Source organism: Eptesicus fuscus, chromosome 11, assembly GCF_027574615.1.
Source record: "Eptesicus fuscus isolate TK198812 chromosome 11, DD_ASM_mEF_20220401, whole genome shotgun sequence".
Lineage (NCBI taxonomy): Eukaryota > Metazoa > Chordata > Mammalia > Chiroptera > Vespertilionidae > Eptesicus > Eptesicus fuscus.
This window is the reverse complement of record NC_072483.1, coordinates 55,183,118-55,197,576: the sequence shown is the minus strand read 5'-3', so window position 1 is coordinate 55,197,576 and position 14,459 is coordinate 55,183,118. Positions and strand designations below refer to the sequence as shown.

The window sequence follows — 14,459 nt, the reverse complement described above, 5'->3', positions numbered from 1 at the left end:
TTTGTTTTGCATCTTTAAGTGGTACTTAACATTTAGACAGTGATTGTACTATAAATCTAGAGTGTGTGTGAATTTAGAGCCCCAGTTCGCTTTAGCTTGTTAAGTCTGAGCCTCAGCAGCTTTTGCAGAGCAGGAATACATGCCTAGGTTGTATGCCTTCCTGTGTGCATATTTGTCTTCCTTCCTAGTTATTTGAGTTAGTCCCTTTAATTTTTTTAAGACAGCAGTATATTTGCATGTGGCCTAGTTATAATGAGTTCTTGCTTTATCCCAGGATAGGTTTTCTTAGGCTACCACACAAGTGCCCTGCATCCTGTCAAATGTACTATTTAAATATTTGGATTTTTTTCTTCTTGCTTTCTTATGGCTTATCTTCCTTCTATTTTTTGATGATGATTGTTTCCTGGCTCTCAATGGCTCTGATTTGCACGCCCTTAGTAACCTTATAGTTAGCTGCTGTAATAGTCCACCACAGTGTCTGGAGTCTTTACAAATGGTTCCCTGTTGCAAATGGTATCTATAAGCATTTCACAAGGAGGGTAAGTCAACATGGTTAAGTGGGCTGCCTCAGAAAGGACCTGTGTAACTCCTGGAGCGGAACAGAGATGCTGCTACGAAGCAATTTCTCCTCCCACGAAAACAATCGCTTGGCTTCAGTGTTCAGTGGCTGCCTCTGTGCAGGTGAGAGAGACACAGGAGGAGGAAAATTCCAGGTATTCTTCTGGAATCTATCACCTAATTTGTCTGGTCTGAGCAAGGCCCTGTGGATTCTATGCTAGATGCAAAGATTAACAGGTGACTTGTCAGGGATGTGAGACATACAGACATATGATCATATAAAAGGCTGAATGTGAGAAGGAACATGGGAACCCAGAAAAGAAAGTATTTCTAATCAGGTCCAGATAGGCGCCCTGGGTAAAGGGCTACTTCTAGTCCCAGCCCACTCTCAGGTCTCAGTGCTCTCCTGCAGGCAGTGTGCAGTGGCCTAATGGCTCCTGCTATTTCCTCTGGCCGTGTCCCCTTCCTCACACTGTGGCCAGGATGATTTTAAAATGTGAAAGTCAGATGCTGGTTATTCCTTTTCTATGGCCCTTTAGCGGCCTCCTGTTGCCATGGAGTCTAACCCAGACACTTTCCCAGAGGCATGGGGCCCTGCCTGCTTCTCAACTCTCACCATGTGTCCACTCCACTGTATCTGTGCTGGCTCCTTGCTGGTCCCTGGTTTTTTTCAAGCATGTTCCATTGGCAGCATCTTAGTACTTATAGTGCCTTTTTCCTAGGACCCTCTTCTTCATACTCTAACCATAGGCTGTGCCTGGATTCTAGCCTTGCCTCTTGAGAACCTCTCCTCTCTCCAAGTCATTGGCTTGATACTCTGCCAGCTTCTCAGGTGCTTTGGGAATGAGCTTTCCCATTACTCTCCTTAGAACAGATCTTAGAGCAGGCTTCTCAAATCTCTTATTGGGGCAAAGTAGCTGCATGACCCATTACCAGGGCAGTGAATTAGATAATGTCTGAGTCAGAGTATGATAACATAAGGGTCAGGTATGAAACCTATGCTCTACTTCCAATGCTTCACTCATTACCTGTGTGACCTCAATCAAGTTACAGAACCTCTCTGTCTTTGTATCTCCCTAGGTCCAAACTTCTTTCCTTCATTCCTCCGTTTCTTCATTCCATGCATACTTACCGAGGGCCTGTTCTATGCATGGAACTGTGCTAGCCCCAGGGCTGAGGTGTGACTAAGACTCCCACCATTTATGCTCCTAGGAGCTTAAATTTGAGCACAGGAGATAAACATGAAGCATTTTCATTCCATGTGCAGATGGAATGACGATCTCCCTCCCAGGCCACTGACTGGGTGAATCCTCTGTATAGGGGAGAAAATAAATACTTGAAATTCTCCAAATTCTGTTACACAGACCAGTGGAAAAGAGTGCCCTTCTTGGAAATTTAAATTGGCTCAAGATACAGGGAAATCTCTCATTTCAAAGCTTCCCAGAGTTGGTTATTTTGGTTTTTTCTTTGTTTTTCCTAAAGAGTATATGGCTTTGTTATTGAAAAAGGCACAATAATGGGTCCTGCTTTTATGTACTTCTTATGAACAGGTAGGCTTGTGAGCATGCTCAGAAAGCATGGAGTAGACAAAAGAAATGAGTCATCTATCTGCAGGAACCATCATCTCCACTGAGAAGAGGGTTAACTGTACAGATTAAGTTAGATTTAGGGAAAGGTTTTTATTCTTTAATATGGATTTAAGCTAAGGCTATGAGAATTACTGTTTTCCCCTGGAGTGTGTGTGTGTGTGTGTGTGTGTGTGTGTGTGTGTGTGTGTGTGTATAAAGTGTTCCAAAAGTTCCTTCCACGAGATTTAAAAAAGAAAGAGGAAAGTGAAACTCTGCTAGGGTTAGCTACCTTGAATTAAAAAAAGGAAAAAAAAACAAACCCTTTCTAGGTGGTTTTATAGAATGCCTCCATGGTTTTATTTCAGATAGAACTCAGATTTTAAGAAGCATTCCACTATGGTATTCCTTAACTACATCTTGTAGATAAGAGAGGCAAGAATTATAAAGCAAGACCGGCACTTCTAAGAAGTTGAACAAATAAATTAAACTTTACCCAAGATGATCTAAAGAGATCTTACTCTCTAAGGTGTAGAGGATGGAAAACCAGATTAGGATTAAGGTTGCCCATAAGGAAAAGCTGTGCAAAAGTGTTTCTTAAACTTTTGTAATGGTGATGGTTCACATACAGTTTCAATATGTTTTTCTCCTGTCCTACAATTTCCTCTGGCAATCCCTTACTCTTCAGTAAAGAGCTACCCATGGCCAGCCCCTCCCCCATCACTGAAGTTCCCTCACTGGCCAACCTCCCAGGGAAGTCAGAGGGCAAATAGTTCATACTTGGCACAGTCTCCTGTGGCAGAATGAGGGGATGGAGGAGTGTTGATTTGCATGTGCAAATCTAGCAAAATCAACAGAACCACTGATTAAAACCATTCTTGTTGTCATTGGAAATACGAAACATACAACACATGCATTTTCAAGTAAATAAAGCAAGTTACTTTTCATTAAATAACGAAAGTATATCTACAATGTATATCTACCTCAAAGTATATCTACAATGTTGTTTCCTTTATTTAGTGACAGATTTTTTTTTTTTTGCCTGATCAGTTAGCAGCATATTAGCAACCACTGAGAATGGATATGCACACAGGCTGAGAGAGAGGAACCTAGCACATCCCTCGTACACTGTGCATGTTGGACAGGGACCTCAAGGAGTGAAGTCATGGGAGATGAGGAAGGTGAGGAACAGTTTGACCAAACTGTTAAAGGAAGTTTAAATTTTAAAATGGTTTTCAAAAACCCCCAAAATTCTAACCTACACAGAACAATGTTACCTTATTTTTGTGTCCCTGGGACTTCTTCCCAAAATTCTTTATAAGATCTTCTAGTATTCTTCAGATTAGTTCAGATTTTTCTATGCTCTAATTCCCTGTAGCAAAGGGGGAAGGTACAGGGGGGTGGGGGAGAGAGAAAGAGACAGAAAGGTACATAGAAACCAAGGAAGAGCAAGGAAAACCTGAAGGTGTTCACCCTCAGATGTCCAGTTCCATCCAACTCTTCCTTCGGCCTTTTGCTGCTCTGACAGTAGAACAATAAACTCCAAGCAGATGGCATGCCCCCTCCATCCGAGGTCTATCAGCCACTGCACTTGGCTTTCAAGAACCTCATTCTGTCTCACTCCTGACTGAACTACTGCAGCACACCTCGTGCTGCTAACATTAAGGTGCATGTACCATGCTTAATCAATTGACTCCATATTTTAAAATGTGATGGTTTCAGGTGAAAGATCCAGAGAATGAATAAAATAGTTATGCAGGCTCCATTATATGGTACTAATTGATTTTTAGTACCTCTTTCTAAGCCAAAGAAATGTAAATGGGTTAATTTGGAATAGCTGTTAGCAACACTTAATCTTTTCATGCCTGAAATTCATATTCTGTGGTTAAAGCTAAAAAATCTCTTTGAAACCCTTGGCATCAAATAAAATGGAAAAGATAAGCTGGACTTTGTTTTAAGGGCACTCATTCTTTAATAGTTATTTGGGTCTTTTTGCTAATAGAAAAGCAAGATAATTAGTCCACAAATGTGAGATCCACAAGAACAGATACTTTTATCTGTTTGTTCACTAATGTACTCTCGGTGCTGAAAACGGTGTCTGGCAATCCTAGATACTCAGTTAATACATGTTGAATAATAAATGAGTAGCTAAAGCCCCAAAGACTATCAAACAATTTAAGTATCAAAAATACAGTTAACTTATTTTAGGTGCTAAATACTAAATTAATATGAAAAAATAACTATTGCCATTTTTTAATATTTACTCTTTACCCACCTAAGTTAAGTATTTTATTCAAAACACCTTATTTAACCCTTCAATTCTACCATAAAATGGGTAGTAAAATTTCATAGAGGCTAATATTTAATGAACCCAGGATTCACATTCTCATCTATTTATCTCCACAGTCTAATCTCTTAAGCACAAAGCTATACCTACAGCTTGTATCACCAAAGAGTAACATCTCAAACCTGGAATTTAAGATTTACTTCTTGAGTCAGAAGCCTCTCCCGATTTAGACCCAGACAGCTTTAGATCTGGATGTCTGTGAGGCCACATTCCTCGGAGTAACAGTGCACACATTATTTAATTTCCTTGGGCCTCAGTTTCTTCTGTGTGTGTGTGTTTTATCTGTAGGATGTATTTAATTATCCTACTTTATAGAGAAGGAATTTATTAGAATTAGATGGGACATTCTTGTGAAGCTTGCCTAGTACATAATCAGTGTTTGTTTTTGTGATTTTGTGACTTTATCCACAAAAGCACAATAAAGTAGGTATGTTAAATTACTATATTGTGAAACAAAAATGCGTAGAAATGTGATCTAAGTAATTCCAACACTGAAAACACTCATTGTCACAAGATTATATTTTTCCCCTTTTGTTGGGTGGAGGTGGAAAAGGTATCTTATTCCTAGGATCCCAAGGTGGACTTTGGCAATAACAGACCCATCCTCAGGAAATCTTAGCCACTTTTGTTTTTTGTTTTTCTTTATTGATTAAGGTATTACATATGTGTCCTTATCCTCCCCCATTGCCCTCCATCTCCCCACTCATGCCCTCACCCACCTGGTGTCTGTCCATTGGTTAGGATTATATGCATGCATACAAGTCTTTTGGTTGATCTCTCCCCCTTACCCCCGCCCTCCCCTACCCTCCCTCTGAGGTTTGACGGTCTGATCTTAGCCACTTTTGATGACTAATCAAGGAAGCATGAGAGGTCAGACTGACATTCTTGTTTCATTCATTTATAGCTTTATTTTCAGAGCACAGAAAAGTAAAGAGGAGAACATAGCCTGCTAATTACTTTTTACTAACTCCTAATTACTAGCTCTTTTTGTTTATTAAATTTTTCATTTCTTCCTATGATCACAGATATCTTCCTTTATTGCTTAACTTTTCCATATTACAGGTGAGCACAAGATGTCCTCTGGGAACTCTCCTCTTTGTTCTACTTGTACTGAAGGGCATTTTAATTACTTAAGCCTTTCCACTTTTTTCTGAGAATTATTACATACCAGAGTAGAACTCATCCTAAAGTGAATACAATGTCTAAGCAAATGTTTGTCTGAGTTCCTCGTTTCATTGAGGACTTCCACCTAAGGGAGGCCAAGCCATGATGGGCAAGAAAAATAAGGGGGGAATAGATGAAGAGGAAGAAAAAATAGCATACCCCTTATCCTGTTGATTTTAGGAATGATTAGCTCCTTATAAATCTCTGGCAGATAGCAGACAAAAAATTGATGTACTGATATGACAGACAATAAAGTACCAGTGGGAAATAGAAGGCATAAGATGACAAGAACTACCAGGTGACAATTTTTAAAAAGTGTTTGGGTGTGAACCAAACAAGCGTAAAGCAGGAGTACAGGTGAGACAAAGGAGGATGCTCTGGATTTGCTTGAGAAGACAACAGGGCAATGCTAGGAACACTCACAGAGAACAAGCTGGGTTAATACAATGTTTCTCAACTTAGACTCCTCGTAATGATCACCTGGGAAGCTATTTAAAATCCCAGTGCCTAAGCTGCCACTTCGACCATCGGAATCAGAATCTCTAAGAGTAGGATCTGGGCATCCACAATGTTTTAAGTTTTTGGTGACTCCCATGAACAGCCAAGCATGAGGGCCACTGGCTGAGCAGGGGGGTTCAGTGCATGGTTCCTCCCATCACTCTGAGTTACACAGAAATTTTAATGGGCTGAGTCATTATTTCTAAAAGTGATAGTAATAGACCAAGCGCATTTTCCTGTATGAAATTCACTGACTGAGTTTCCTGTATGAATTCTTCTGACAATGAACAGCTCCTGTCCATTGTCCGAACTGGTGACAATGCTACTTGTAATAGCTGAATTGCTGCTCTGATTGAGTCTCCTGGGTGGCAGACTTACAAACAGAGCTGTTGGTGAAAATCTAGATCTCCGAGAGCAGCTGCAGATAGAACCTGTCTGTCCTCTTTCCAGCTGCTTATGGGAACACTTGCCACCCCAGGCAGCTGTCCCGGGGCATAACTGAATGAACCTCTGCCAGGACCACCAACAGCTGCTAAAATCAGCTGCCATGGAAGGTGAAGGGGAGAAGGGGGTGGGGAGCACTTCTGTAGCCATTGCCGGTTCCTTGGGGAATCCATGATCACTCCCCAATGTTAACCTGGGTGGATGGGTCACAAAAAGGAGGAAGCTTGTGAAACAATTGTAAAAAAAAATCTACAAATAGTTAATATTAAGGAGGATATGCTTTGATAGGAAGCTATTAATAACTTTCCATTTATTTGGAAGCAAATATCTGACATTTAAAAAAATTGTCTTGAAATACTAATATATATTTCAAATTCACAGGACTAGTTCATTCTTTTCCCTTCCATTGTTCCTTTTTTTAAAAATATGAAAATTAATACATTTTCCTTTTTGTACTTAACAGGTTTTATAACATGAGCTAAGGCTTTTTTAAAAGATACTTTAAATGAATGAATATTTCATTTCAAACAGCAGCAGTTTACATATTTTTCAAATGTATTTTTAGTGAATCAGAAACTATATTTAAAAGTGTTAACAAATTCTGGAGCTTAAGACATATATTTCTATTTCACTGGTGCCTGGTGAGTGTTGCTAAGTAGTGGGAGTGAGTAAACCTCACAGTCTAGAAAGTGAGCTCATTATCTTTTTAGTTCAAGATATGATAGCTTAACCAACAGAGCTGAAGTTAAAAATATAAACAAAGCATAGTTTTGATGTAATTGCATAACTTCATGTACTTTCATGGTTCAGGGTCTATAGATTTTAAATGACACCAATTCTCTTCTATCTTAAAGCCTCAGGTGTATCAGTAAGGTTGCAAATGTATTTTAACTCCACCACCAATGTCTTTTTGAGGTCATTTTTTTTCTTGCTCCAGGTAAAACCTATTTTTAATACATTTTTTATGAGATTGTTCAAGAGAGAATATATACATATCAATACATCTCTGAAGTAAAGAAAGGCAGATTTAGGAAGAATCTAGTGAATTAGAGAAAGTTCAAAGAAGCATAATGTTCATAGCCAAAAGGTGGCATCTGGAACAAACATGGGATGAGGGAGGAATAAGGGATATATTAGTCAGATCAATTTCTATTACAGATTGCAGAAGTCAACTCATAATGGCCTAAGCAAAATAAATATTAACACTTGAAAAGTAGTCATTTTTAGTTGAATGCATGTTTTTGAAAGATACCCCCTTAGGCATCCCATTCTTCCATCTCCATTTTCCTTTGTAGGCCTTCATCCCTACAGGAAGATCCATGCATACACAGCACCAGCGTAGCCATCAGAGAGGAAAGAAAGCACCTCTTTCAAACATATCTAGTCTAGGGACTGAATTTCACTGAACCAGATTAGATCAAATGCCCTTCTCTGAGCTGAACTGTGGCTATGAAATATACCAAAATACCCAGGTCGCTTGCTGACTCCTGGATCTGGAGAAGGGTAGAGTCATTCATACCTGAACCACACAGACTGAAAGTGGAGAAAAGTTGTAACCCAAAAGAAAATGCGTGTTATGGACAGGAACACACATATGCATGCACGTGAACATACACACACACACACACACACACACACACACACACACGGAGACTCCTTATATCATTTAGCACCCCATATGATATCCTCAAAATAGGATGATTCAAGGAAGCTTTGATAAAGGACTATTTACTTAATTAAGATATGGGCAGGGTATAGAATAAAACGCAGAGAATAGGAACAAGAGTGGAAACAACAGTTACAAGAATCTGGAAGAAGAGAATCTTTCAGAAATGGTCACTCTGAGAGAAGCAATGGCTTTTTGTCAAGTGACAGAGCCAGCACAAGGCAACTTGGCAGGGAGGAAGCCAGAAGAGTAGATACACCAACCTCTCTTTCTTCTCCCTCCCTCTAATCTCTGTCTGAGATCCCCTTTGGCCAAACCCAACAGGAAGCCATATGGCAAGGGAGCTCCCAAGGCATGATAAAAACAAGGGAGAGTGGATCTGCCAGAGCAAACATAAGGTATTTATAGCACATACACTCTCTACAAAAAGATAGTCCATGATAGTGTTCAGTTGTAAATGTATAACAAAACAAATTCCATTACAATAAATGGCATGGAAATAAAGATATCTGTATAACTTAAAGGAAATCCATCCTCAACCCCATATTATCTCTAGTCCCAACATTTATTTCTCTCTACTTTTCTTCATAATCAAGTTTCTTGAAAGAATAGTTAACATACCCTGCTTCTACTTTCTCCCAGTCCATTCACTCCATAATTGCCCCCTACACTTTATAGAAGTGGTTTTCCAAATGCAGCCTCCAGACCAGCAGCATCAATATCTCCTGGGAACTTGTTACAGATGCAAATTCAACTAACCTCATCCAAGACCTGCTTAATCAAAAACTGAGAAGTTGGGGTTTATCTGTGTTATAGCAAGCCCTCCAGTTGATTCGGAAGCACACTTGAGTTTGAGGATCATCACACTACAGAAAGAGCTATTTCTAAGATGACAAAGGACTCCACCATGCTAGAGTCTATGAGCACTTTTCTGTCTTTATCTTTCGTGACCCTGACCTTTGTGTATGAGATTTGACACTGTGATCTGATCTCTTCTGCAGGAAATCATCCTCTTTGTCCTCCCGTACATCTAAGGTCATAGAGTAGAAATATTCATCCCTGTAGAAATATTAGGATGAAGACCACTGTCTGTGTCTCCACTCATTATATCCCAAACCTCCCTAATACTGGTGAGCACCTGACTGATAATAAGAAGAGTTGATGAAGTAAAAGTAACACTTTTCATGCAAACCCGCCCCCCTTTTAAGTTGCCAACTTGCCAGTTTTACTTTATGTTCTCCCTTTCTCCTGTTTCTTCCATGCACAAAACTCAGTAGGGCACTGTGGAAAGGCGAAACCTGAAGTTTTCCAGCTATTGTGCCAGCTAATGAGAAGAGTATCATTTGAGGAGTAAATAAGAAGGGACACATTTGGACTCAAATCTAAGTCAAATTTCCCAGTCTCACTTTATCAACAAACTAGAGGCCCAGTGCATGATTGAATCATGCACGTGTAGGATCCCCTACACGCTTTCGCTTTTCGCGGTGGAGCTGGGTGCCTGTCCGCTGGTGCACCAGGCCTTTCAGAAGCCTCCGGCTCGGCGGAGGCTTCTGAAAGGCCTGGTGCCAGAGCAGACAGGCACCCAGCTCCCCCGCTTTTGATGGTCCGCGGCCGCTGAGGGGGGCTACCCTGCTGTTGAGAGGCCCCTGCGCCCTCAACTCCCGCCCCCTGTGCCTCTCAACGGCCACTGAGGGGGGCTGCCACGGACACCTGGCTGCCTTGCCGTTGAGAGGTGCATCTGGGTGTCCGCGGCAGGCCCCCTCAGCGGCCGCGGATCTGGCCGTTGAGAGACTCAAGGGGGCGGGAGTCCCACCCCCTGCGCCTCTCAACAGCAGGGTAGCCCCCCTCAGTGGCAGCGGATCCGTGCCTCTCAATGGCCAGATAGGCCACCCCGAGTCCCGCCCCCCAGCCTCCCGCCGCCCAATCATGGGCGTAGCGGAGTGATGGTAATTTACATGTTACTCTATTATTAGATAGGATGATGCTGATATCCTTATCTGCATCTTATGTGTATTTTTCAGTGCAGAATCCATGAAATTAGGGGTGGAGTGTGGTTGTCATCCTAAATCCCACCACAAGATGTATTTACTGAAAAATTGTGAAGATAGGGTCAAGACTTAATAGTTTTCCATCAAAATAAGACATGGACAGATTGAACACCCTACTGTGGCTGAAACAATCACCTTCAACAAGTGGTGGCTTCTGAGCTCTGAATTCTGAAGTCAGCAGAAGCTTACACTGTAGTTGCAGTCTACATGAGTATGGCTAGTGTTAATCGGGCTGGGCTATGCAGCTGAACTTTAGTACAAGTGAGCAAGTGGCCAGTTGGAGCTTTAAGCAAAATTTTAACTGGTGGGCTTGAGCTGAAAACCACAGCTAGGTTTAACCAGAAAAGAGATCTGTCTTAGCAGTCATGATGGGCAATTCAGAGTCTTCAAATGAAACAAACAGAAATCTGGTCAGAAGGGCAAATGGAGTGTTCTTTCCTGAGGTGAGGAAAGACTCCCTTCAGGAATTTAAATTGGAGATGAACTATCACTTATTCTGGGACTTGAGCCCACACAGCATGAGACAGACTTTTGCTAGAACCAGGAAAGGCCACTATCAGGATGAGCAGACTTTCATGCACGCACTATTAGAAGTTGACTCGGCCTGAAATATGACGTACAAGGCTGGAGTCAGCATCTCCCAATCTGTAGGAGCTGAGATTTTTGGAGTCTTGAACATTGGTTGAAATCTAAGATTGCTTGTTCTCAGACTTACCCTGTTTCTTAGCTACTGCTAAAAGACCCATAATCTTAAAAAAAAAAAATCTAGTCCTGCTAAAAATAAAATGTAAGTGGTACAGATGAAGCCATTAAAATAATACAGATTAACCAAAAATAAGGAAATTGGCAATAGCCAATTGACCACTATCATGGAGAAGTTAAAACCAAAACTAGTTCTATCATTTCTATCATTTTTTTCCTCTATCTGTTCTCCAGTTACCACAAAATGCATAATTTTTGACTGACATCTGTGGTGAGAATTTGGATGTTATTATATTCTAAACCCTGGTTATATTATTTTGCTAGGATTGCTACTGTGGGCCTATAGATTTTTGAGCTTTCTTGGTCATATGAATGAGCAAGTAGTATTGCGATGATCCAGTGTGTCAAGAGATAGAAAGCTGCAGAATATAAGAGAATTGTTCTCTGACACTGATTACATTCCAGCTCCAACCCCTAACCTGGGAACTCCTGCCTTCTCCAATCTCCTCACTCACTGCTCCCAATGGAAGAAGGGCTGACAGATATTGGTGAGAGCTACCCTTTCTTGGAGAGAGTTAAGGTGATATAAGATTTTCTTGTGAACACCCTCATTTATAAAACAGTATCTTCCTTTGGCTACGGTGACTCCATTCTCTTCAAATACTTTTCCCATCTCTTTGTCTATTCTTTCTCAGTATCTTTCACCAGCTCCACTCCTTCTACACAGCCCTTCAGTGGGTTCTCCAGGGCACCATCTTCAGTGCTTTCAGAGTGATCTTTTTAAACTGCAAATGGAGACAACATTCTTCAGGTTAAAATCTTTCAATGGATTCCTTTAGCTTTCGGAGTAAAATCTAAACTCTTTAGCTTAGTCTATGAAACATAATCTAAATTAACATTAGGAGTATGAGGCCAACCAAGATGCCCCACACCCCTGCCACTACCATTTTACCCTGACACACAAACACAAAGAGAGAAACAAACAAAAACAAAGAGAGAGAGAGAGAGAGAGAGAGAGAGAGAGAGAGAGAGAGAGAGAGAAAGAAAGAAAGAAAGAAAGAAAGAAAGAAAGAAAGAAAGAAAGAAAGAAAGAAAGAAAGAAAGAAAGAAAGAAGGAAGGAAAGAAGGAGGAGGAGGAGGAGGAAGAAGATAAAAGAGGGAGGGGGAGAGAGAGAGAGAGAGAGAGAGAGAGAGAGAGAGAGAGAGAGAGAACCTGAGTAATTTGCATGGAATAGAAAGTGATCTGTATAGAAGAATTTGGGGATGGGGGAAAAAAGGTATAAATAACACAGTATCTCCATACATTGGTTGGAAAATTATCTAAACCCATCATCACTTTCATTTGATTTAATTTAATTATAGCCATGAAGCTGTGATTTCCAAAAAAAGGGAAATTAAGAAAAACATTCAAATATAACCTAATCTTTAGTGGTCACTCTAGAATCTCATAACAAAACAGCCTATTGGCAGGCTTCGAAGAAAATGATGAAACTTGGCTTATATCTGAAGCTGTGTTACCAAAAAATTGAAGCATAATGATTGCAAGAAATATGATGTAATTACAGTGCATCACTTTAACTCTTGGTCCTTAAAACCTCCATAAAATCGATCACACTGTTATACATAATTTTCAGGTGGTAATAATAATAAGAGCTAATGCTACTGAGAGCTTACCCTGTGTTAGACACTTTGCTAAATGCTATACTTATCTAATCCTCACTAACCCTAGAAGGGAAGCACTATTATCTCCATTTCACAGATAAGAAAATTTGAGTTAAGATACTCTGATTTGGGGTTATCAGTCATTATGTGAGAAGGATGCTAGGGATCCCTTTGTGGCATTCCACATCAATAAGGGCCTGTGAGGAAGTACATGAACTCTCTCCTGATTGGAGAATTGTCTCCAGAGCAGCCCCACTTTGAGCCCAGTAAGAATGAGGAACTGACCCATGAGTTCTAGGAGCTTGGGCCACAGTGGAACAGACGGGGCTCATGAAGGCCTACTGTGTCTTCTTCCTGCTGCACCTGCTGCACGTCCTGCTGCTGGATGTTGCTGCTGGCTCCTTTCGTTTTCCAGGACGTCCTTCGTGCCCTTCCTCCTTTGTGCAGTGCAGCTCAGTGCAGTTCAGGCCCAGGCTGGCTGGTTGCAGCATGACCTTGGGCACCTGTCTGTCTTCAGCATCACTACATGGAACCCCCCGCTACATCATTCTGTGATTGCCCACCTGAACGGGGCCCCTGCCAGTTAGTTGGTGGAACCACATGCACTTCCAGCACCATGCCAAGCCCCACTACCTCCACAAATACCCAGACTTCACCATGCACCCCTTCTTCTTCACCTTGGGGAAAATCCTCTCTGTGGAGGTTGGGAAACAGAAGAAAATGCACATGCCTTGCAGCCGCCAGCACAAACACTTCTTGACTGGGCCCCAGCCTTGCTGCCTCTCTGCTTCCAGGGGTTTAATTTTGATTTTGTTATCCAGCAGAGGAAATGGATGGATTTGGCCTGGATGATCACCTTCTGCATCAGCAGCTTCCTCACTTATGTGCTGTTATTAGAAGTGAAGGTCTCCTGGGCCTTTTCTTCATGGTCAGGTTCCTGGAAAGCAACTGGTTTGTGTGGGTGACACAGATGAATCATATCCCCATGCACACTGATCACGATCTGAACAGGTACTGGGTCTCCACCCAGCTCCAGGCAACGCACAATGTCCATAAGTCCACCTTCAATGACTGGTTCAATGGACATCTCAGCTTCCAGATTGAGCACCATCTTTGAGCACCATGACACCTCGACACAATTACCACAAAGTAGCTCCCTTGGTGAAGTCCCAGTGTGCCAAGCATGGCATAGAGTACCAGTCCAAGCCCCTGCTCTCAGCCTTCGCTGATATTGTTCACTAACTGAAGGAGTCCAGGCAACTCTGGCTAAACTCCTATCTTCACCAACAATAGCTTCCATCTGGAATAGGATCCTCTAGAGCCAAAGCAGAGGGGAGCTTGAGGGTTAACGCCACTACAATTCTAATATTCAGAGGGGGTTGGTTTGAAAAGATAAAGACTCTGGCTCTACCCCCTCCCCTTTATCTTCTAGGCAGATCTATGACCCAAAGAGGGAGGGGGACATGCAAACTCCTGGAAGAAGGAATGGAATTATTGGGACAGGGATGCAAGTTTTGTGTCAGATGCAGATGGTTGGTGAGAAAAGAGGGAGCCAGGAAGGTGTTAGAAGAATGGGGAGGACCAACTAAGCCCAGACTTAGCATTGGAATTCCACCCAAATAAAAGGATGAGCTCATCTTACTGGTCCACTTCTCGGTGCCTCTCTACACTTGCTTGAAAACCTCAGAGGTTCCAGGATGGAGGGAGATAGAGCAGCTGAACCTTTGGAGCAAGATTTAGAAAGGAAGCATTTAGTGCTTAGAATTCTGAGGCCTGGCTTAACACAGTGTCTGGGAGTTCAGCTC

The 14,459-nt window shown here is 41.6% G+C and overlaps 1 pseudogene; it reads left to right on the top strand.

Moving 5' to 3' along the window:
- Positions 1 to 549: 549 nt before the first annotated feature.
- LOC103283473 (acyl-CoA (8-3)-desaturase-like) lies at positions 550 to 13,947 on the top strand (annotated as a pseudogene).
- Positions 13,948 to 14,459: the final 512 nt, after the last annotated feature.